We start from the raw sequence: 27,756 nt of genomic DNA, 5'->3' as shown, positions 1-27,756 counted from the left end.
TTAAAAGAAAGATTCTGCGATGTGGTCTGTGTAACTGGTTCCAGACCCATCTCCTCCATATACAACATGTGGCTGATCCGTGTCATCATCACATGTTCGTGAAAACATGTCTTGCCTCTCTAATCCAATGTTATGAAGAATGACACACGCGACTGTTATTTTGGCTGCTCTGTCAGGTTTTACTCTAAGTCCATAATGTAGACATGGAAACCTACGCTTGAGAACGCCAAAAGCTTGCTCGATCACCACTCTTGTTCGACATAAGGATATGTTAAACCGTTCCTGTAAATGAAACAACATACTAATAATATTGCAAGCATTCCACTTAATGTTAAGAACTCATGCTAGTTAGGTGACATTGCTTTATGCCTGTAAGTAAATATTAAACCTTTTCATGATGATTAGTATCTATATACTTATGCTATGAAATTTGGCATTGTGTGTATTTTCCATGATTTTAGATTTAAAATACTGGTAAAAGAAATTAATAGGGTTATTAGTTACACCGTAAGTAACTGACAGTTTATGGGATATATACTCTCTGTAATTTAATACCATACTCGAGCTTTGCTCTGGTATGGTATGAAATTACTGAGGGTATATATCCCATACACATTCAGTTACCAACGGTGTATGGATTATCTTAATCGACTTTCCATTACTTACGTACATGTAGTATGGAAATTACTCGGGATGTATTGAAAATACTCCATGGGCATGTGACCGCTCTAAGCCAATATGGTCAGGTCATATTTGTACTAGATGAGATATAGATTCATATCTATTATTGTTTGAAATGTTCTGCATATTTTTTGGTCATAACTTTTGCAATATTGAAGACAGCAACTTGATATTTGGCATGCATGTGTATCTCATGGAGCTGCACATTTTGAGTGGTGAAAGGTCAAGGTCATCCTTCAAGGTCACAGGTGATTGTTTTTTTAAATAGCTGCCATGCGGCTCAAAGCGCAGTTGGGGGCATTGTGTTTCACAAACACAGCTCTTGTTTATTTATTATGCCCCCCTTCGAAGAAGAGGGGGTATATTGCTTTGCTCATGTCGGTCTGTCGGTCGGTCTGTCTGTCGGTCTGTCGGTCCGTCCACCAGGTGGTTGTAAGACGATAACTCAAGAACACTTGGGCCTAGGATCATGAAACTTCATAGGTACATTGATCATGACTCGCAGATGACCCCTATTGATTTTGAGGTCACTAGGTCAAAGGTCAAGGTCACGGTGACCAGAAATAGTAGAATAGTTTCCGGATGATAACTCAAGAACGCATACGCCTAGGATCATGAAACTTCATGGGTAGATTGATCATTTAGATTTCACTAGGTCAAAGGTCAAGGTCACGGTGACCTGAATTAGTAAAATGGTTTCCGGATGATAACTCTAGAACGCATACGCCTAGGATCATGAAACTTCATAGGTAGATTGATCATGACTTGCAAATGACCCCTATTGATTTTGATGTCACAAGATCAAAGGTCAAGGTCATGGTGACCCGAAATAGTAAAATGATATTCGGATGATAACTCAAGAACGCTTTTGCCTAGGATCATGACACTTCATAGGTATATTGATCGTGACTCGCAGATGACCCCTATTGATTTTCAGGTCACTAGGTCAAAGGTCAAGGTCACAGTGACAAAAAACGTATTCACACAATGGCTGCCACTACAACGGACAGCCTATGGGGGGCATGCATGTTTTACAAACAGCCCTTGTTTTGTTTAATCTAAGGTTAAAAAAATTTAATTCTGAATATATGTTACATTGTTTTAAAGATCCATTTAATAACTATACCTTACAAGGACTGTCGGTGTTTTGATATGGTGTCATAAGATACCTCTTGCATCCATAGCCAGAGTCACCAAGCAGAAGACCGTCGATTTCACCTGTTATAATAAAAAAGAATGATCATTTTGCAGCACTGTAATGTCAAACAACGATATCAAGCAGTGTATTGTTTAATGCATGCAAGTTTATGACATAGTTATAACGTTATTGATGTAATATGTTGTTGTTTATGTAACATTTAAATAATTGTGATATTAGTTAATGTGATCATTTGGAATGATGTGATTTCAATAAAGTTCAATTTTTGTTGTTAGTATGAATTATTTATTGGGCTGATGAGACGCTAATTCAATTGTGTCATTGCGTAAAAAAGTGATCTTTTAAGTTGCTTTCATTTGTCAAATGTGATGTGATAATAATACATGTGATCGTTTTAAAAGCTGTTATATAAAATAAAACCAGACTTAACAGATAGATGGATGGATAGATGGATGGATCGATGGGTGGATGGATGGATAGATAGATAATTTATATATATGGCTGATGATCAAACCTACTTGAAAAGATGGAAACGCTTCAATAAAATAAAATTGTGCTTGTTAATTTTGATGTACTGGTAATAATTATGTGCTTAAATAAATTTGTGCAATGGATGAATAAAATCACAATACTGAGTAGTCTTCATGTAATTCTCATTATACCTCTTTCAAAGCGCTGACGTATGGCGCTTTCACGAAAGATCCTTGAATCGTGAACGCTCCCAGGTCACTTTGCCACTTCGTCAACAAACCGAAAAGTGGCATCACAAATCATCTATAGAGCAAAAAGAAACCACAAATCTTAATAAAATCCACACTGCACAATGCCATTTGTCTGATATCACATTAATACAAGTAAACAACAGAACATCCAATTGTCACCAGTTTCGTTTTGCAATTTTCACTGTGTACAGACAACCTTTAAACATATATAATCTAAAAAAAAACAAGTTGAGGAAATGTTCATGGACTTCATTTCACTTATTGTTTTACCTGTACATTAAGGGAGTGAAATCCCTTTCTGTTCACATAATCGTCTTCGTTAGCGCTAGGCGCTTGAATACGGATATGTGTGCCATCAACCACACCAACCACTTGGGGGAAACCTTTAAAGACAATAACATTGGTAGCTACATCGACATTTGTATTAGATCATCTTATACTTATTTGAGTATACTATAAACAAAGTTTCCGCACTTTTTTTTTCACAAGTTACAAGTGCAATCTTCTGTCTTTCATGTCAATATATGTGTTCCCAAAAATAACAATCATTAATAAACAGTTATGCTTATTATACATATCATACACGTATACTTATCATACACGTATGCTATTTCAAGACGTATAAATCTAGCATACAGTACTAATACAACGTTTTGAATTGAGACCGATTCGACTAAGAAACAGTTAACTCCCCTTATTTGTTTACTTGACAACCAATCAAAAATCATTAAAATGTCCGATTAAATTATATTGAGAGCTAATACGCACCGGCGATGTTATAAAACTGTTTTGCACCGTCCGTTGCACATTTTCGATATTTGGGAAGAAAACAAAGTCATTTAGATGTCGACACACGCTGTCAGTGAATTGCTTGACCGCTCTAGATAAACTGGACCTTGAAATTCCATGCAGCCCTGCCGTCACAATGTGGTATGTGCCAGTTGCAAGGAAATGCAATGCCGCTAGAGTTGAAATGAGCGGCGGAAGAGGACAAGAACGTTCAGTAGCCCTCTCCAAATTCAGCATGTTGACAAGAAATAGAATAGTTTCCGGGAAAAAACGGTACCGTTCACGAATTTCCATCGGGGACAAAGTTTCCAATGGGTTCGTTCGATCACGGAAAACTCTCCTATCCATTGGAAACAATTCATTTATGTATCGAGCGCGACGAAGACGTCTTTCAATGTCGGCCATATTGTTTTCTTACCATGGTGATTGTCATCAATTTTCAATTTGACAATGCCCAATATCAATTTCAATTTCAGTGTCATTGATTGCAATTTGAAAATCGATTTTGGATGTCATTTGCCATCGATTTTCTTTGTGAACACCAAGTTTGAGAACCGATGACAAAAATTAAAAATCAATGTCACTTGACATTGAAAATCGATGTCAATTGGCTTTGTGAACACGGGGCCTGGTTTTTCTGTTATGATCTTTTCCTTTACATGTTTTTTTGTAAATTATAGTTCGTTGTATATGCGGCATCAAATTTCATTAGGATAATGTCAGTAGACAAACAGGATAAACATACAATATCCATTTTAAAATCAATATAAATGTATCTTATTTCGCTCGCAGCAAATTGACTTAACTTTAAAGTATGCGATTCAGATAAATACACGAATATTATTTATATGAATACGTGTGCACTTTTATAGTAACTTACTTTCGTTTGTAAAAGTATGGCATATATTCGAAAATGAAGATAAATATTACATGTATAAGTGTATCATATAATGGATTATGCATCATTATTTTTTTGCATGAGACACTTATTTTCCATACAAACAATTGGTGTTGGCAATCCATCGTTCTCCTGAACATGAATTTTCACTCCTCCTAATACAATACATAAATTATGCTTCATACATGCAATGGTGGGACATCCGTTTAGTTTTATATAAAGTGTATCGTATGAATTAGGAAGTACGTTAAGCTGAAATAAGATATAAACGCGCAAATGATTGCTCACTATAATGATTTTAAATCTCTACGAAGGTAAGGGAAATTGAAAATTGCGACATTGTATGCGTACAGAGGGAGCAATAGAACATACATAGGATCTAAGACTTATTTTTTCATTCCGTTTATCTGAGTTTTATTGTTTTGATATTTGCAGTTTAAATTCGTCCCCGTGAGACTATAACTAACAAGCAAAATATGTACTTTGTTTTGTTAACGTTAAACATGATATTCGAACTACGAGCCCAAAAATTAATGCGTGTCTCACATATTTAAACAATATCCAGCAGTAGTTATACAATTATAGTTAAATCTCGCTCAGGATATCATCTGTTACTCCGGATTGTGACAATCCAGATATTTATAATAATGCATGTGATGATCGTGAATATGAATACAACGCATAATTACGCCATTACATACTTGGGCATATTGTCGTATCATTTAAATAGAATAGAACTTAGCTATTTGCGTTTCAGTAACAACTGGTATTTTTCTCAAATCAAATGATGCTATAACAATAATACAGCTTGCAATATTGACATTATGGCATTCATTATTTTAAACATTTAAAACAAATTCAGTTGTCGAAGAAAAACAGAAACATAGTTTCACTTGCGTAATTAGTTTGTGTTGTCACTTTTAAACAGCCGATGATTTGAATAAATACAGGGTTAAACTAGTAATACTCGAGTGCTATATAACGCCAAATAGTATGTAACACTTTAACGTTGTTGCAATTTACGTCATGTGATTGTGATGGCATTTCCTTTATTTTATAACAAAATGTTTACTCCTGATGAAGGTCTAAATTGACCGAAACGTTGAGTGAATAGATATTTAAAAAAAACAAAGAAGTTGTTTCTCTGTTTTATACAATTATTTATAATACAATTTCTGGAATATAAACATAACAAAGCCTACCTAATGATGTAATAGGTTATTCGCAAAATTCCATTTGCGTTCGTCGAATTAATTCAGAGTTATAATGATCAATACAATGATGAAGTAATCGTAAAGTGAAATTCCGGTTTTCGAAAAATGAAGAAAGTCTTAATTTGATTTACGACATCAATAAAACATTGGCCACAGCATGCGATAGCTTTGCAAAACAATTGTTTCGCCGTTAATTTAATAAGGTTTTTATTAGAACTAAAATGAGTTATTATGCTTGTTGAATGCGTGACGTTTAGGATATACATTTTTTTCTGAGAAATATTACATAATTTGATGCAAGTAAGGACTACCGTATCCATCATAACATCAACAAGTATGTTATTATTACCCACAAAAGAAATCATGTTTGATTTTATCTCAATAAGTTATAAGACACACGCCGCTAAATAATGTTCTTGATAGGAATGGCGGTAGCATCTAAAGAAATGAATTTGCGTGTATTGTTGACTTAAGATTTACATAATTTGCAAACGAAAAGCCATGTAAAGCATTGTACTATGTACGAATTATGTCGGCAAGTTAAATGTATTTAATTTACTTAACACTCCACAGTAAAACCAAATTGCCAAGAGTAACCATCCGCTGTTCTTTTATAAATTATCGGTCACATCACTTTAATATAATCAATTTTTACTTTTATGTAATTTTGAAGATTGAAACTAGTTTGCATGCTTTTTCTGATATTATTCAACTTTAGTTTTAATTTAATATTTAAATGCGGCACCATAAACAGTTACTAATTTGTGATTCTATTCATGATAATAAATACGACCTAAAAACGTTTTGCGCATACCCATCACATATACTTATATACCGTTTTGCATTAACAACTGACATATCAGAAACGCATGATGTTTCATTGTATGTTAAACAATATATAGTTCAATTGCAATTTATTTAATCGGCATGTGGTTTGACGTACGTTTGTATTACGCACGCACCGGGTGATTTGCATATGCAAATGGTCATTCCCTTAAAACATAGTACTGTTTCTTGAAGGCATTAATCTGTTACACCTCGTGTTGTATAAGACCAATGCACTCCACTTACTTTGATATACATGGCACACGTTTTCAAAACAGTACAATCATACATGCTGGGAAAGTGTGATGTAAAACATTGCATAGCGAACGTAATTTATCGCGTCATTACTAGTAAATCACGAATAATTGAAGTGTATTAACAGTACAGGCTATTCTAATGAATTCAACATACAGGCATTACATCGGATTGTTATACCAGCGTACGATGAATACAAACTTTTATCCCATTTTCACCGTGACATTGACGGTATAACACGTTGTGGAATATACTTGCTTGTATTCAACACTGTGGAATATACCTGTCGCGTGCACGGACTACTTTTTAAATGACGTCATGCGATATGCGCTAAAATTAGGTCGATATTTTTTGGTTCATTGATCGAATTTTAAGGTCACCCATTAGAAGAAAATGTGCATTTTTTGCAAAAAATATATATATATGACATATTCACTAAAAGAAATGTTGAAATAAAATTACACGATTTTTGTTTTGTTATTTTTTTATTTATATGAATAATAACTGAATGATTTTTCATAAGAAACAAAGTCAACAAAACTTAGGCTTCAAAATTATACGACCTTCAACCTTTAAATCTAGTCATATTTCATAATTTTTCACCATCCGTATAATGAATCAGCTGATTGATGGCGTCATAAAATGACATACTTTTTGCGTCATTTTCCACATTTTTGATGATTTATTATAAACGCGACTTATTTCACATGTTTTCTACATGTACTGTATGTCGACATATCTGAGTTGTCAATTGATCACATTTTCCTTATTTCGTGTTATGTGCATTGTTTATAACCAAAGCATATACTTTTGACATTTAACTTACATATTAAGAATGTACAACAAGCCATACACACATCGCACAGTTCTTGAATAATCTGCTATGTTTGCTTTTCTATTTAATTCACGTTAGCTGTGTAAAGTATAAGATGGTAAAAATAGCACCACATTGGAATTGGGAACGTCCCATGTTGTACACGGGTAATTTCTACTCATTTATCTGTTGTGTACTGGAATGTTTTCCATTCTTTGTGTATTTATATATTAAATTATTTTCTCGTACAATAAGGGCATTCACCATAGATAAATAAAACATTGTGCAAGTTTAAACATAATTATGTTTGTATGCAGAAATCTGCAAATGCAACCGAGTTTACCAACGGCTATTATTAGATAAACTGCTCCGGTTCATTTGAACAGCAGTAATGTAGAGTACATGACGTAGCGCGTGACGAAGAAGAAAGTTAATCGCGTTCATAAATTCATTTGAATAAAATGATAGAATGGCATAAGGGTCTTTATTTAACTATGCTAAAATAATTATTAAAGACCCTAGATGCAAAATCGTCAATTATTGAGTTAAATGGATTAGTAGATGGATTTTAAAGGATAATTAAAGGTAAGATACTAGTTCTTACGTGTTTTGATTTTTGTTTGTACTTTTGTCGTCCCCTGTTCTCGGGGAATTGATTTTAACATGGGCGCCATTGATGCATCGGATCACACACGACATACCCATAACATTATATAAAAAACACGTTCTGCGCGTCCTTAAATTAGTCGTCCGAAGTCGGAAAACGCATTGCCCTGTAGTCTATATTTTGTCAAATAACGTGTCAGTCGCTGCAATTGTCTGATTACTCGGCAAAATTGTCAAGGTCGTCGATAGCTAAAGAAACTTCAGCGTACAGTTTATTAAGTATTGACAGACCTGTACAAAGTCGCGCCAGTCAAAACTCATAAAAAGCGACATTTAAAGTTATGGTAGCCAGAACTAATTCGTCGATGGTGTACATGTATGTTGACATCAACAGCATTTTGTCAGGAGCAATCGCCGCCATATTGGATTTTGATCATTTTCTTTAGAAAATAAAATGAATTATAGTAAAGTAAAATCTTCTTTTCGCGGTCGTAATGTGTTAAAATTTGCATACTGCGTAAAACTGAATGTAGGCATATGGTGATATTTTTACTTGTTTTACAGTTTGTGTGTGAATATTTTTAAGACTATTTTGCGTACCAGAACAAATACATGTATATCACTACGCATGGTTACATTTGTTAGATTTTAAGCGCTTTTATGACTGAATTAAAATTATTGTTAAGGTTATTAGATCTATTTATGTTAAATGTCACGTTGAAAAAATCAAATGGGATAAATAGAATACTAGGATTAGCGTTGAATACAGAGAAGTTTATGTTGCTCGGCTCGAACACCGAAAGCGCTCGCCAAGGCTCGCGCTTCCGGCGTTCTAAGCCTCGCAACATAAACTTCTCTGTATTCAACGCTAACCTAGTATTCTCTATATAAAAACATAAATGAAACCTATATTGATATACAATTATATTGCATGAAGATCCCAAAGAAATTAAACATAGGGACGGAAACCGGTGTTAACGAATCAGCGAATGTATCCACTGATTGTTATTTGTTTTTTTTTAGAATGATTATTTTTCAAATAACCTATAACAAACCCTAACCGAAGTTGACATATGCATACCAATGATAGATTTAATAATATGCACGCGTAGCATATCTGGAGCAAGAAAGACAGTGTGACGTTTCATTACAGCCACATAATGATGTCAGAATAATGCGAAAGTTCTATTGTTCACAACCAGGTGGCGAGCAATTAACGTTTTTATGTTGTAATATTGCGAAATTAAACTAATTAAACGTTTACGTAGGAAAAGATCCTACACTAAATGACTACTATGTTTTCCCGAAGTATTGTCGTATTTATGACGTCATGTATTTAACTATTTAGGATTAAACGTGTGTCGCTGATTAATTGTTGGCATAGTTCATATAAAGTAAGCTTATACAATTACGAAACAAATAGGTAATGTGAAATATCAGTAAAAAAATCAAAAATTCATAATGTATTTTCCGAAATGTCTTACTTCCACATGATGCACGACAAAAACTTATTACCAATTGCTTTTATTGTTTATCGGTCGTTGTCGATTTTACGCACCTAGTAAACGACCATTGTGCAATTGTATTGCTTCCAATCGTTGATGTTGATGGTCACTGTGCAATAATCGTATGACGCACTTAGTATGTTGTCCCGACAGTGCCTACAATTAATAATGTCTTTGTAAACAGAACATGACGATTACTAAAATACAGTACCATGTCAACGCATAATAGTACGTCTTTATTAAACGATACAATATTCGATTTCAAAGAACCTCGATGTTCAATGTGCTTACATAATATGCGTTATATGTGCAATGTAATAACTGCACAGGCCTGTGTTATCATATTGCGAATCTTAAGTTTGCAGACGTATATTGCTATCCCCATGCGAATGCGCATACTATACGGATGATAATATTTGAAATGATGGCATTTTTACTGTTTGAACATGGTATAAACAACTTGCATCAATATGTATTTTTCAAAGCGATGACAGATTTTTGCGTAGGGTTTGGTCAACAAACAAGGCTTCTCAAATGTAAATTGAACGTAAGCTTGGTTGTATCGTTCGATAACACAATAACAATATCACCCACTTCTTTATTATCACTTTAAGATTCATTCTTAAGAAATCTGACGTATGTAATGAACAAACATATGTTTTTTCTATCGCATGTGAGATGCAATAACATATCTAATCCGCCATATGTTGTTTTCCGTATTGTGAACTTAATCAAAAGCATGTACGCTTCAAACGATAACAGGAAGTGTTGTTTATAACCTTTGACCAAAATATATTTAGTGAACTGTACCCTGCATGTACATCGTTTTGAAATGAAAGAAAGTGCAAAATGCCTCATTGCTATTTTAAATTAAGTACTTACGCACGAGTGAGTCGTGATACAAATTGTAATACCGACTGATACAAGATAAAAATATGTGTTCGAATAAGCATATCTGGATCACTTGGTGCGCTAGCATTACGTAAGATATATTTAATATGTCTACTTTACACCTATCATTGTATCACCTTATGTCGATTTAAAAGACCTGAAAGACTTATTTGAACATCAAAAATGATTAGCTACGAACGTAACAATGTATGCGTACCAAAATGGAAACACGTGTCAAGTTAAGTGCTTTTAACGACAGTTAAGCAATAACGAAACCCTGCCCTTGAACATGTATGCAGATTCATCTGAAAATCAAACTTATAACGAGTATAATTATGCCCTTATTTTCGCAAAACTAGTTTTGAAGTCGTGATCAATTCACTCAGATTTAGTTATTTCAGTTGTCTACATAAAGAGAAAGTAACAAGGCGAATATGGTTACACATTATAAGTTCGAATTGTACATGCTTAAATGTACTGATACCGTTCAAAAGTTAACACATGCCATTATTGTCAGTTGAAGTGAACTAAGGCTTAGCCCTTTAAATGTTGTTCACGTGTGCTGTATATCAAATATTCATAATATTTAGTTGATATAAACGTTAAGCATACTTTATATGTTGAGCATACTAAGATGACCTCGTTTATTTAGTTAACCAACAGTTACAGCTACAGCACTTGAAAACTTGTTTCATTGAGTTTTGTTCTGCTAATGTACATGCTATCAAAACTGATACGTTACTACGTAATACTAATACTAATACGTAAATAATATTTTAATACAGCTTCCAGTGAAGTACCCGCTATGCATAACAATTCGAACACTTTTGTCATAGGATATATACCGTAGTAAAATCAGTGTAATAATCAAATTTTAAAAAGGGAATCTTTGTTATATGTTGCTAGGATCATGAGATGCCTCACGCGTTGAAATAACATTTGAATGGAGTCAAATAAATTTCGTTAATATTCGACGACTAATATGTTATATTCCGAAAATGTTAATGTTAATTATACAGCAAATGCAAGTGTTCGTTATATGAAACAATCATTGAACGTTTTGCTGACATCTTAGATTGAATTTATTCAACTAGATCTAAAGATCAAATTGATGCTTTATGTTGGATTTTTCTTAACCCGTGTAATTACACTCAAAGTTGTGCAATAAATGGTGTGGTGTTATGTCAAATTGATTTTATTTTCATAATTGATAACTTAAGTTAAGCACTCATTTGGTTTACCGGACGTCACATGTTAGAAACAAACGTTTTAGAGGCTCCAATTTGATAAGTATTAAAGCAAGGGCAAGAGATAACAAACATGTACTAGCTTGTTTAATAAACAGTCAGTATGCCTATGCCTTAATATGAAAACCTTATCATGTATCGAACAGTTGCAATGTAGTATTTATCCCAAACTTGATGTTTTGCTCCGCACAGATCGACCAAACTGCAAAGCATAAACTTCTGGCTAAATATACAAGATTGTTATTGACCCTACTTCGCAATTATATAACTACTGATGTCCTCAAGACGACTGAATCTGTTAAAGTATCCGCAAACATCTGACGCATCGATTGCTATACTCGCGTAGGTTACTGTTGTGTAAATACTTAATATTTTCGGTTCGTTTGAGATATTAACGGGTCTTTGCTCTTCAAATTATACGAATACACTTGTTATGTGTATGTATTTGTACACGGTTGAGGAAATACAATGTTGACATTAAACCCATTATGTAATGTGCATACACTCAAAAACAATTATTCCTAATAGCACACGTATATATCATAAGTAAAACATGTCATCTAGAGCACAAACGTTTACACTCTAAAAGGCATATTCGAAGAAAATAGTGAGTAATGTCAAGGAAATTTTTTTGTAATTTATGTTAAGTACACTTCGAATCTAACGCACACATATTGCTTATTCAGTATCATTCGAACATATTTCGTAATGTATATTCAAGCGTCGTTTGGAATAATATCCACATGACCTGAGAGAAAAAACAGTACATATTTTATGCAAATCAATACACACATAATAATATAAAGTGAATTTTAATATCTTAATATCAACTTATTGATTTCCTCATATCTTAGTTCGTAACTTTACAGATATGTGTTCGACATAATGAATCTGTTCTGCACTATCAACAACATAATTCGAAATATCTTCACAATTGCAATATGAAAAGGAAATTTGCGTACTTAAACATCAATCTAACCCAGAACTCTCAAACACATTATTTGCAATGGATGCGTACAAAGCAGATTATTTATATTGTTTTAAATTAGATCTGATTTGAGCAAAAGCGATTACGAATTAAAAAGTTTAACACTCGTTGAGTATATCACCGGCGTCGAAATCAGCTTCTGAATGCAAATACATTAATGACTTAATGCCTTTGTTCCGACGATTTCGCCAAACATCTGTCCCTTGCGACTATTGCTTACACTATCTTAGGTGAACATATTGAATTACAAAATGTATATAGAGTTAAACACAACCAAAAAAATAAAACGTCGTATTAGACTTAAATTAACTTGTACTAATACAATTTCCCAAAGTGTATGTAATATCAACCCTGTTCTGACTGATTGATGAATGGCTTATTCATTTAATTAGCATTATAAATGCAATCTTACGTTGTAACATTCAAATCTGATGATTAAATGCGTGCATATTGTATTAATCGGTAACTTAACTTCCAATCCATAATACTTTATTGCTAGTGTTATATTGCATACGATAATTCGATTTTCAAGCGCACACAAATCGTGTGCCATTACGAAACGCATAGATGACATTTTTTCCGGCGATAAACATCTTTCTGTTATGTTATTTTCCTTGTTTGTATAATTTTTTTTTTTTAATTTAGTTCGTTTCGTATGTGACATCACATTCCATTGACATCACTTTCAGTATAGAAACATGATAACCCCAAACGTTCCCTGTTATATCGATATACATGTATTTCATTTCGATCGAAACATATATACCGATATTATTTATCTAAATACGTATACAATATGATAGAAACTTACTTTAACGATTGCTAATGAAGGAACTACATACCACCCGGTAAAAAATGACATGTTCAAAAGCTTTCTTAACAATCGATTCACTGAGAAACTGTGTATTGTATCCATAAATAAAAAATGCATGTGAACGTTTGTAAAAGTAAGACATGTGCTCTAAAAATGAAGATTACTATTCCATGCATAGGTGTCTCATATAATTGATTATGCATCATTCTTGTTTGAATGGAACAATTATTTTCCATCATATAATTGGTGTTGGCATAACCTCGTTGATAATTCTTCTCTTGACCATAATATTCCACTAATCTTAATATAACGAATACATCATGTTTCATTCATGAACAGGACTGCAATCCACGTCTATGTATACATAGTTAATTTTATGAAGTAGGAAATACTTTTAGCTACACTAAAATAAAATATAAACGCGAAAATGATGTCTCACTATAATGGACGTCAATCTATGTGAAATTTTCTAAACGATTGTTCGTCTGAAACCAACATAGTTCAATCATGTAGCATCACACTTTAACGGCACTTAATAATACCGCTTGGGAATGTACTACACCAAACAGCTGTTCGACAATACTGTTTCGTTCTCAATATTATATACAAGCTGAAATGCTGTTGCATGTTTGTTGGGGCCAAAGTAAATAACAGCACATCAAACCACAAAATGAACGTAAATTTAAACCGCTTTGGGGATTATGCATACACAGAAAAATAAAAAATCAGGACTCAATTTACATGATGTTGCAAACGCTTAATTGAAATTATTAAATGTGTCTAACTCTTGCCGTATACGTGCATGCACATAGAACACAGCTTCTTTTTTAAAAAAAATGAACCGTTTAAGCCAAGTGTCGATATGAGTTGAAATAAATAAACATCTAAATCTATATGTATTAGAGATACGTACAGTTAAGTGGACACTTAAACGACTTTGCCCAACCTACCGGTAACTACAAGTATAGGAACGAATTAACAGTTGCTGAATATAACACTATGATACACAATCATAATAAGTTGCACTAGAAGATCGAATAAAATAGAATTGTATACTTTTGTACAATACATACGACCAGTTTACTGTTTACAAATTTCCTCAAGTGTTTGTACATTCTCTATGAACACCTATAAACACGTATAAGTTTTTCAAAATTAACCAGTAAATCTGCTAGTATCGGCGTACTCTGTGTGGGTATGGGTTTCATTACAATGAAATACATCTGAGGTGTGGTACCATAATAGTTAGTTAATTATGTTTATCAATACTGCAAACAATCATGTTGTTGTTTAAGATAACGACAATACAGTGTTTGCATTAAACTGGGCTTAACGGAAATGGCAAGCATATAACTGATATACATGCATGACTTTCGACAATAAACCAACGCAATATTATCTTTGTTAATGAATGTATGCACTTCAACAGTCTCTTAACAGTACTGATTCATATGTGTTCCTTCTAATGACATGTGTATACATTATGAAACTTTTAATAACTTTGCAAATAAATTGAGCGTAATATGGTAAGCTCTACACTATACATGGGCGGTTTTGATTAACAAATGAGCTTCTTAAGTAATTGGTGAATTTTATACTTAGTAGAACAATCGAGACACTTAAAATGCCACTCGCAGTCGTCTATGACAATTGAGAATTATCATTCCCGTCTGAAGACTAATGTCGAGATGAAGTGAGAGGCTTGTGATTGTATTGGGTTCATCTACCAAAGGTCGACTTTAGTAATGCTTACTAGCTTAATGTACATAATTACGTAAAAAGCATAATAAAAAGCTCTGTCTTGTTTGTTATGTTATGTAAATTGTTTGTTATGTTTATTTTTCTTATGAAGAATAACCTTTACAAAATCAGAGTTAAATAAAATATATTAAAGATCGTAGTTGATAACCGTATCAAATTGACAAACGCAAAATATTGGAAGTTACAAAAAATGAAATACATCCAAATAATACAATATTAATATAGCACAAAACAACTATCGCGTATAAATTACAGCACAAACAGTTAAAATTACTTGCTCAACACAATCGTAAATAATGTGTACCTTACTGAACATAAACGCTAGTAATGTGCATAGGCGCAAGTTAAATTACAAAAGCGAATCTGTTGTTGTTTTGTTTGCATCTACACTAACAACCTATCGATAGAACTAGTATTCATTAATCGACTTAGGTAGTAGAAATGAGACAAGTGAAAACATTATTTAATATACACACTAACGGCATTGAAGTAGTTTTATTTCAAAGGACGACATAACCAGCGCTTGGCTTAGGACCCGATTTGAAGCGAAAAATAGTCGTGCCTATGAATTGTTTTTGATATTTGACCACATTCTAATGGATTTCTTGAAAAGATAGCAACTAGGAATGTAGGGATTACATTCACAAGTCCTTCTTACTTAGGTTCTCACAGAACACATTCAAACCTGCTAAATCAAATAAGTCAAAATAAAGAATATGGAAACACACTCGACTTTCCGACGAAATGTATACATTATCTCAGCCGTCGCATGATTCACAGTCGTCGCTTGAGGCGATAGAACGGTTTGAATACTTTTCGCTTCTTAATTCACTTCTTTGCGTATTACCAAACGTTGTATATTGTCCGAATATGTTATGTTTAGTACGTGAAATGTGATAAAACGGGTTATTTTGCTGGACAAAACGATGATAACGATTGTAAAATACATTACATTACAATTCTGAATACAAGCTCATAATGTATATGTATTTATAGTAAACAATATGTACGTGCATGTATATTTGTATTATAAATGGATCACACTGTGTAATAGTTTTAATAAATAAGCAACACACTGTTTACAACCGGATATTTTACATATGCTGTACAGTGTACATGTGTAATCATCTTAATCCATTTTCTTGATTTGATAAGTAGAATGTTGTGTAAGATATTGTTCGGGCAAAATGCCATTGAACTGAAATACAAATACTAGCATATGTTTTCAGAATAACTGTCCTAATACATTTTCTCGACTTCAAATATGTCCATATTTAAATGATCAGTTTATGAAGTGTGAACATGATGAATCACTTAAAAGCTGTGATTTTCATTTCATTTAATATTCATATGAATTTTACAAAAAAAACAGGGCACATCTACCATGCGTTACATAAACTGCCCATTCGCATCGGTTGATATGAACTTTAAAAGTAGTAAAGCCTGTGTCAGTATTTAATATATTACTGTTTGAGTTTCTTTGAATTAATGAATGCATAACATATTAAGTTTACTGTGTAAGACAAAAATCATTGCGTATTACTTATTATATGATTTTCCTGAAATAAACAATTAGGTATTTCTGCTGCATGGATGAAATGTTGATTTAGTGATATTCAGTAATATTTGTTAAACAACAAACGATGTTGGAGTTGATGAAATTAACATTATGCATATAATCTCATACCTAATTTATTTAAACCCAACTTAACACTATAACGTTTCTATCTATGGCCTTATTTCATCATGTCTGTTAAAGTACGTATGTTATGGGTACGTGTAATTAATTACATTACCATAAGTGGCGCATGATATACGTTAAATTAAGCTGATACGTTGAACGATAAACACATGTTATAAATTAACACCATTGAAATGTATTACTCTCTCAACTAGGTTGCTAGCAATTATTGTTTGTATGTCTAGTTTCACATATTTCTGTCGTAATATTTGAACTTAAACTAACTTAACTTATACGTAGGAAACGAACCTACACTAAAATGACAACCGTTATTTTTTGCCTCAAGTATTATCGTATGTAAACAAATGCGTAATGTTTGAACTAGTTGGGATTTAATTACACACATGTGTCGTTGATTATGTGTTGCCATAGTCCATAAAAAGTTAGCTTATTAAGTTGCTTGTTGGTATGCAAAACAAATAGGTACTGTGCAATGTCAATTGAAAATGACACCAGCATCAATTTGGATATTTATTCGTAACTTAAAGAGAAATAATGCATATTGTCGTTGTTACAAGTGTATTTTGGTTATATTTTGATAAGCTCAAACACAATTCAAAAACGAATGTTATGGGTATTTTAATTAAATACCAAGTGCAACGGTATCATTTTACAATTGATCAATTAAGTATTATTTTATTAATTTGGTATTGTATTAATGGAGTAGAACGTGTAAGGATTATGTATTGTTATATGAAGCCCGTAAATATGTGGGTCAGCAATTTGATTGTAATGTCAATGCGATATATGATGGTTGCAACATAAGAAACCTTTTGATTATGAACTCATGGATACATAAGAGAGTTTAAAGTTGTAAATGTCGTTCAAAATTACGAATCTTAATTTTGCAGACTTGTATTGTTATCCCTTCAAATACTCATATTAAACAACTGATAATATTTTAAGTGACGTCATGTTTACTGTATGCAAATGTTATAAATGAATTGCAGCAATATGTATTGTTCCAAAGCGATGCCATATATTTGCGTAGGTTTTGGTCAACAAACAAAGCTACTAAAATGTAAATTCAACATTTAAGCCTCGGTTTATCATTCGATAGCACGATAACAATATCACGCTTTTCTTAATAACCACTTTCAGTTTCATACTTCGGAAATAAGACGAATGTAATCGCATGCGTGATATCTAAATATCTAATCCGCCATATGTTTGTTTCAGTATTGTGAACTTAATCAAACGTAAGTACGCTTTTTATCAAACGATAACAGGAAGAGTTGTTTATAAACAAGGACAACAATTGTTTGATGAACTGTACACTGCATGCACACATTTTTTCCAATCAATTCAAGTGTTAAACGTCTTATTGAGGTTTTAAATTAGGTTATAACGCACGCGTGAGTAGTGAAACAATGTTCAATTCCGACTTATAAAAGATAAACATATGTGTTTGCATGATCATATCTGATTCACTTGGTGCGCTAGCATGACGTAATGTATCTTAAATATCCCAACCTACACTTATCATTGTATCGCCTCATGTCAATTAGATAGTAGTGTGCTTAAAAGAACATGTAGCCTCTTGCCACCAAAATGCATTAAGCGCACGTTCGAATCGATTTGAACATCCTGTTGCTTAGCGGTCATTGCACTATCTTGCAGGTTAAATACTTTCAATGAAATATTGACATAAATGGTGTTCACTTGAGTCCGATATACAATACAACCTGAACCTGTTGCCAAATATACCGATGTATTTCCACGCAAAAATGATCCACATATCGCAATATAATACATCATACCATATAACAGTCAGTAATTAATTGAGATAAATAGTATGACTGTACATTAGTTGTAACGGAAAATACTAATGGTATGTTCATTCAACATTCATAATTAAACAGTAGCAAAACACCTCGTTCCAAATTAGTTTACACCCATAGTACATAAAGAAGCGAACGACTGATTTGAACATCAAACATGATGGGCTTCGAACGTAAAAATGTATGCGTACCAAAATGGAAACACGTATAAATGTAAGTGCTTTTTAACGACATTTAAGCAATAACGAAAACATGTCCTTGAAAATGTATGAATATTCATCGTGAAAAGAAACTTATATCAAGTATATTCCCTTGTGTGCGAAAAACTAGTTTTGAATTCGTAGTTATTTAGTTCATATTAAGTTAGTTCAGTTGTCTACATAACGTCATAGTAGAAACGCGTTTATGGTTACAAATTATGAATTCGCGGCTTTTAAACGTTTAAATGTACTTATATCGTTCAAATGATAATCCAATTCATTAATGTCAGTTGTAGTGCACTAAGGCTTTGCTCTTCAAATGTGTTGTTCAAACGTATACGTTCGTTATATAAAATAATATTTTAATACGGCGTACAGTGAAGTATCTGCTAACAATTAAAATTCGATAATATGTGTCATAGGATATGTGTCACAGGTCAATACGTGTAATAATGAACATTTAAAATTGTGATGGGATCATGAGATGTCTCACACGTTGAACTTGCAGTTAAATGAAGTCAAACATTTGATTAATGTACAACGAATAATAGCTTATATAACGAATGTGTTAAGGTTAACAATACAGCAAGAGCAAGTGTGCGTAATATGTAACAATCATTGAGCGTTTTGCTGACAACGTTGAATGTATTTAACTTATTTTGAGATTAAATTGATGATTCTTGTTGGATTGTTTAAAACCTGAGTAATTACATTCAACGTTGTGCTATAAATAGTGTTGTGTTATGTATTATGGATTGAATTTTCATAATTGATTAAGTAACGATAAGCACTCATAACGTGTAAGCGGACATCACACTTGCGAAACAAAATGTAATAAGTGCTCAATTTTGATAAATATTACAGAAAGAACAATGGATAACGAACATAAAGTAGCGTGTTTTATGAACAATCATTATGTCAATGTCTAAATTCGAAAAAAAAATCAAAATAAAACGATTTGGTTGTATGATGTTTTTTTCCTGAAATATATATATATATATATATATATATATATATATATATATATATATATATATATATATATATATATATATATGTTCATAATTGTGTTAGCCCCAATGGTACAATCGACATCTACAATAAAGCGGAAAAACCTAAATATTCCGCGTATTTCATGAAATAATTTCCTTAATAGTGTGTAAATTGCAGTAAATAAAGGGCCATGCATTTGTTTTTATATGAGTGTAATATATTGCATAATCTGATTTGCTTACATGTGGTTCTTAGCTGTCGCGAAACAATTTTTTATTTTACGTTTTCTTATCGATAAATGTTGGACAAATGAATTGAAACAGAGGTAATAACTCCAAATTTCACGGATGATATACTCAGATCTTTATTTATGACGATACAAAAAGGTTCAGAATAATGTTTTGGAAAAAAGTAAAACATGTCTGCAATAATCGTCTTGAAACTATGATGTTATGCAAATTGGAACTAACACGGTCAGCATTAAGCATTTGTTTTATATTATATACGAGCACATGTGTAAATGTACATTCATAAAGAAACATATTCAGTAATAACTTTTAAATATCGATATATATTATTCAGGTATTGTGTAACCACACACACACATTTTACTGGCAGTTAAACGTATTTATTTTGTTGTAGTATACGCCTTTGAACAAAGATTACATCTCATATGATTTGCTTTAGCACATACCTTTTTCGATTCGCAGTCGATGTATTTGGCAAACTAACTGGTATTCACACAACACATATTTATACAAACGTCATGTTGAACTTACCTGAAAATATAAAAATAACAATAAATGTATTACAGGTTATCAGTAAAATCATTTCGTAAAACTACACACGATTATACTATCGAACATATGCATTATAATTACACACATATAACTAAAACACGCACATCGTAAAAATGCTTTATTTAACTGTAAACATGTGTGAGACTATATTATGTGCATGCGTTAAATCATGCATATCTGTACATGGTCTGTGTCGCTGATTATATATTTAGAATGTATGGGTTTTAATAAAAGATGTAATATAAGTGAAATAGGTATTATTATAAGTAGGAGTAGTAGTAGTAGCAGTAGTAGTAGTAGTAGTAGTAGAAGTAATAGTAGTAGTGAAAGTAGTAGTATTTGGTGCAATACCCCATTAATGCATTCCTCATATAATTATTAAAGCATGCAGGATTAACAAATCACGACATTTTGCTATTGACTAAAACACACATGCGTACGTCGTCGGGTTTGCATTCCCTTTGTATCCGAGTAAGATTAATTTAGTTTGTATTTACTGAAGTGTTTCTGCAATTACTGACAGGGGCACTTGTAAATCACTACACGAGAAAATGTTTGGAAGAGAGATACACATCGACAGATAATTGAACATGTCAGCGAACGAACATTGGAACAACATCAAAGTTGAGGTTAACAAATGTTTTCTTGCGTTTCTCTGGTATTTCAGCAATAGTTAAGTAATAAATTGCACTCTACTAACACACCAACGATACTTTTTTATGAAAGCTAAGGCTTATCCGACACCGGTCTATTCGTCATTTGTACGACGTACATTTTTCAAGTAAAGTGTTTTCGAACTTTAGTAGTTTAGTTTAAACCTATTTATTTTAGCTCGATTGCATAGAAAGTAATTCCTACTTATTTGAAATGCTCTCGAGTCCGTTTCCTGGGCCTTGTTCTTGGTGTCTATATGGGAGATCAAAAGGACGCTCCCACTGCGGGGATCGAACCCGTGACCTCCCGATCGCTAGGCGGACACCATATCCATTACACCACAGCGACCTTTAGTAGGAACATTAAAAGTAAGTTGTGCAATAATCATTTATTTATTTAATTTGAATGTATGTATTTAAGGTATACGGATCAAATAAATGTACATGGAACGATATATAGCTATATTATACTAAAGTGACAATCCAATACAGCGTGTATATATTTGTTTTAACTAAAAAACATAAATCGCCGAACTACACGCGCATGACTGCTGACTAAATCACGGTATTGCATCAATCAGTTCAATACAGCATTGTTCTGGGCATTTTAATAGGCGCAGTAGAACATGACGTATTTATATAATTATTATTAAACTATTTAAGGCATTGAACGATATTTGGTGTTGTTATATTTCTGTTGAATGCTATTTTTTAGAAAGTTTTCGAGTGACGAAATGGACAATTAAATAACTTGTCATAGTTCTACGCATCTATAGAAATTGTATATGTTTTGCAAAATGTATGTAAGATGTTAATAGTACCCATATGTTTAGCTTACTCAAAAAGAACAGTATTGTATGATTAAAAGATATGAGGCTAGTTTGTGTTATCAAAGTCATCTTGTCTTGTCTTCAAAAGACCTACGTGGCTCAGGAAATCTCGCAATGAAAATCATTACTTAACTCGTCAGATAATTTCTAGCACACAAGATACTTTCGCCTAGTGTTTTTAATAGGATTTTACAATATACAATTACATAAACGATTAAATGAATGGGCATTAATAAATAATGATAATATTATTCGTGTGTTCTATTTATATATCGTTTATGTTTCTATTGTTTGTATGTATTTATTAGTGTATGTATAAATGTATGTATGTATAAATTTATTTATGTACATATGTGTGTATTTATTTATATAGAGTGCATGAATTTATGTATGTATGCAGTTTTGTTTGTATGTATTTATGAATCTATGTATTTATATAGTGTTGTATGTATATATGTATGTATGCATGTATGCATGTATGTATGTATATTTGTATTTATGTATTTATGCATGTATCAATGTATGTATGTATGTATGCATTTATGTATGCATGTATTTATGTATTGATGTACGTGTATTTATGTATGTTTGTGTTTATGTATTTATGTATTTATGAATCTATATATTTATGTATATATGCATTTATGTATTTATGCCTGTATGAGTTTATGTATATATGTGTCTATGTATGTTTTTTGTTTTTGTTTTATTTTTTGTATTTAGTTATTTATGTACTCATGTATCTACATTTTTATGGATTTATGTATTTATGTTTTTCTATGTATTTGCGTATTTATGTTTTTATGTTTCTACCTATTGACGTACTTATTGATTTAGGTATTTATGTATTTATTTATTCATGTATTTACGTATTTATGTATTTAGGTTTTTATGTATTTATGTATTTATGTATATATGTATTTAAGTATTTATGTATTTATGTATTTATGTATTTTAGTATTTACGTAAGTACGTATTTACGTATTTACGTATTTACGCATTTACGTATTTACGTATTTATGTTTTAACGTATAAACGTATTTACGTATTTACCTTTTTACGTTTTTACGTATTTACGTAATTATGTATTTATGTATTTATGTATTTATGTATTTATGTATTTATGTGTTTATGTATTTATGTATTTATTTGTTAATGTGTTTATGTATTTACGTATTTATGTACTTGAGTATTTACGTATTAAAGTATGTATGTATTTAGGTATTAACGTATTTACGAATTTACGAATTTAATAATTTATGCATTTATGTATTTATGTATTTGTGTATTTATGTATTTATGTATTTATGTATTTATGTATTTATGTATTTATGTATTTATGTATTTATGTATGTATGTATTTATGTATTTATGTATTTGTGTATTTGTGTATTTATGTATTTATGTATCTATATATCTATGTATTTGTGTATTTATGTATTTATGTATGTATGTATTTATGTATTTATGTATTTATGTATTTATGTATTTATGTATTTATGTATTTATGTATGTATGTATTTATGTATTTATGTATTTATGTGTTTATGTATTTATGTGTTTTTGTATTTATGTATTATGTATTCACGTATTTTTATATGTATTTGTATGTATCTATGTAATTTGTAATGGTCTGTTTATAACATTATGCTGATACTCGTTATTTTCTTTCTGTGTTTGACACTATTTTATTCAGTAACAACACTAGAACAATATTATATAGATCTACGTAAGTCGATAGTGGAGCAAAGGCGTATTATTTATACAGCTGAAGATTTTTTTTCTCGCACAATGACAGATGCAATTATGATTTCTGTCAGTAATGACACCTAAGAGCGTCTAACATTGTAAGATATGCAAGGTTAGAACTTGTTTTAGACAATCATCTTGCTTTGAATCTTTCGTTTTTTAGTGATTTGGAATCGAACGTGTGCATTCAACATATATCCTTAATATGTTCTACAAAAATATGCAAATGATTTTAACAAATCATTTCTAAGCTTCAGTTACGCGTTGCAATAAATTTAAAATATATTTGCATAGGTAGAATAAGTATGATGCTATTCTAAGCTACATACAAATGACAGTTGCTTTACGGAGATAAGTTTGGTACTCAGAAAAGCAACAATGACTGAACATAACTGATTGCTAGGGCTGTATTAAATGTGTTAATGTTAGTAGCAAAATATTGCATTATTTGTTTTATATTCATTGGGTATTACTTGATTTCGCGGAAAACAATGCTCAACATAATGAAAAGGGTTGTGCATAGTCTGCATTTAAACTGTTTGTATGGTGTGTGTTATTTCCGAGCAAGATTTTACTAGTTCAATAATTACATAAGTACATTGGTGCAGTTCAGCTTTCTCTGCGTCCCCCGTTTAATAAGTGAATTCAAGTTTTAATATGAACTTGGGTATCATATATGCACATGCACGTAATTGACACTCTCATGTTTAAAGATAATTTACCTGTGCAGTGTCGGGATTGTTGCTATAATAACTATATTGCGTGTAAATTATGATCATAGTGTACTTAAAAAAAAGTAAATTAGATCTACATGGTATGTATTTTAACAACTAGTTTAGTGCACATGCTCATGTCACATGTATAATTGACTTATTTATAGTCTGACTGTAAAAACATTGTATATGTTATAAAAACAAATAACATATATGATATAAAGACACGTTATTATAGTTATTATCCAGCACACGGTTAACAATAAATACAAATTGCCTGAGATAACAAGTGCATGTCATACACATTGTAATATCAAAATATTGCTTGCATATTTATCAACAGGACTCATATGGCGTTTTTGTATTGTTATCAAATTACTGTACAAGCAGTCCAGACTGTGCTGTTGTCGTAATAACATGTTTATAGTAAACGTACATAGCATTATTATAAATTTAAGGACGAAATAAAGACGAAAAATATGCATACAAAGGGAATAAAATAAGCCTTTTTTCTATATCAATCTTATCTTGTATAAATAATAGAATATATAATATAAAATGTGATGTGTTTTCAATATTCATCATTTAGTACAGACGTAATGAACAATGCTAACCTATTTCAATACAAAGACGATGCTTTGGTGTATAAATACAATCATGATGTGAAATTAAACCCATACAAACGTTACGGGTATTTATACGCTTTATTAAATAAGCATGCCGGTGTCTTACAATAAAAATTCATCTCCTAAAAAATTTAGAGAAATGAAATATATTGAATAACACTCATTTCTGCGAATAAAGGTACAAATTAAAATGATTTCCGCGTATGTATGTTGCAATTACAAGAAAAACGCAAACATTCATCTATTGCTGGTGATTAATACATTAAAATACCCGAATGGCACAATTAAGCCGGGTTGTTGTGTGACATGTTTTGCTTGCATATGATATTTTGTTAAAAGTCGAATAGCCATGTTCATACCTCCAATAGCCCGGCGTTTCCAAAATAGCAACACATTTCAGAACGTTTATGTACGCATTTGTTTGTGCCGTGTATTCCATTCGATATAATCTGTTGATTGTTATCACATATTAACGCCATATCACAAGGACAACGGATTATATAACAATATGTACATTGTTGTCAGAAAATATGTTAGTATGTGTATATAACGTCAGAAACATAACATTAACACAAGAAAAAAATCAAAAAAATCAACGAATATTCCGTGAAATATGTCGTAAAATAAAGTTAACCAAAAACATAAGTGTTCCGTAAAGCAAAAGCTAAACTTTTAACGCTAGATATGTAATGGTGACATATATTTAATGACATTCACAAAACACGTGTCTATTGATTTTGTTACTATGTATTAAATGTGAATATCCCGTGACGATATCACAATATTACAGTTCAACTTCTGACCCTCAATTTGTTTTTCAGACATTCATATGGGAAAATGTATTTCAAAACACAGGGGCCATTTAGCAAGTTTTATTGAATTTAAATCTGCGATTTTCGTGTAATAATATATATTTTATGTAAACGTATGCATCATCTGAATGTAAAAGGAAATATGCTAGAAGAGCTGTTCAAACCTATAAAGCCTTTGTTAGTACCAGCAACTGAATGACGGATCAATTCTAGTCTTCGTTATTAAAAAGAAGTGTTGGTTTGCTTTGCCGGAATTGTTCATATTGTTTATTAACGGCCTTATATGTTAATTAAAACGTAAATAAAATTCTGTTTTTACTGTGTGATACTTAAATAATCAGTTGTATATTTACGGACGCTTTTGAAAATGATACTATAGTTTAAATGTGTACTTTTATCAGATTTAGGCCGACATTTTACATCAAGTCCATTCTCAAAAAGCATATACATTTACAAAAAGACTGGCGCACGGAGCGATCATATATTTTGAAAATATATGTTTCATAAACAGTGTTGAATACTTCGTGATTACAGAGCAAATATATGCTACCGTTCCTGTCAATTCTACTTCATATTGGAACATGTAATGTGGAAAATGTTCTGCAACTTACATAAATCATTATCTCATAATGCCTCCCTCAAGCTTCAGAACCCACGGGATAAGCGTTTATTTGATTAAAATACCAAACCAAAGAGCATTGTGGTATCTGCATTAATTTTATTGAGATATTCGGGTCATGTATAAGCTTTTACATAGTCCATTGTATACAATAATTATACTGGATCTATAATAGCTTCATTAATGCATTTTCTAAGGTTGACGAAATTATCTGCAGGTTCCAATCACACAATGTGACCACATACATGAAATGTATTTAGTATTAACGTGCTCTTACTTTAACACTAGTTTCAGTCTTATTTAGCGAAATAAAATACTTGTAATATATGTATATTTGCTTTATTAATGCATCAGCTAAGGTCGACGCAATTATCTGTATGTTCCAACTATACAATGACAGCACATGAATGAAATGTATTCAGTATTTGCGTGTTATATTTTAACAATTGATTCAATCTTATTGAGCCAACAAACAAATACATTTCGCACCTATGTGTTGTTAAAAAGTATGTCTATCATGTGCGACAATGTGTTTTTAACATTGCAAATATTGCACATATATAGTTATGATTGTTAACTAGAGCATGTTTTTCAATTAATGTATATGGTACATTAACCTAAAACAAGTGCATACCTGGGATTGGAGACCACAAGTTAAGGTATAAACAATCCTCCTTTTGTACTTCAGTAATATCGGTACGCCAAACACTAGTATATGTATTTCCAAATTTTGTATTACTCGGATGTGGACAAACAGGCGAGAACACCGTGAATTCTCTCACTTTTTTGCCCCAACTTGCCATGTTCGAGCTCGGTGGAGCCATAAACCGAAGCATGCTACCACGGTTACCACGAAGGGTACCATATTGTAATCCGGAATAACGCTCTACCGGTTTAAGCTTCTGTCCGGTTTCCGAGAATTCAACGCTGACACCTCGAACACTACCCTGTTTATCCAGACGAATAATAAGGTCCCCAAGGCGTCTCACGACAACACCGCCATGTAAAACGCGGAAATACCATTCTAGGATCAGTACTATATACAGCACAGTTTGTTTTCCCCGATCCAT

At 32.0% G+C, this 27,756-nt stretch overlaps 1 pseudogene; it reads right to left on the bottom strand.

The window, feature by feature from the left end:
* On the bottom strand, window positions 1-27,756 carry LOC127835906 (putative nuclease HARBI1; annotated as a pseudogene).

Source organism: Dreissena polymorpha, chromosome 6 (assembly GCF_020536995.1).
Source record: "Dreissena polymorpha isolate Duluth1 chromosome 6, UMN_Dpol_1.0, whole genome shotgun sequence".
Taxonomy (NCBI): Eukaryota; Metazoa; Mollusca; class Bivalvia; order Myida; family Dreissenidae; genus Dreissena; species Dreissena polymorpha.
This window is presented reverse-complemented; position numbering and strand designations above follow the sequence as displayed.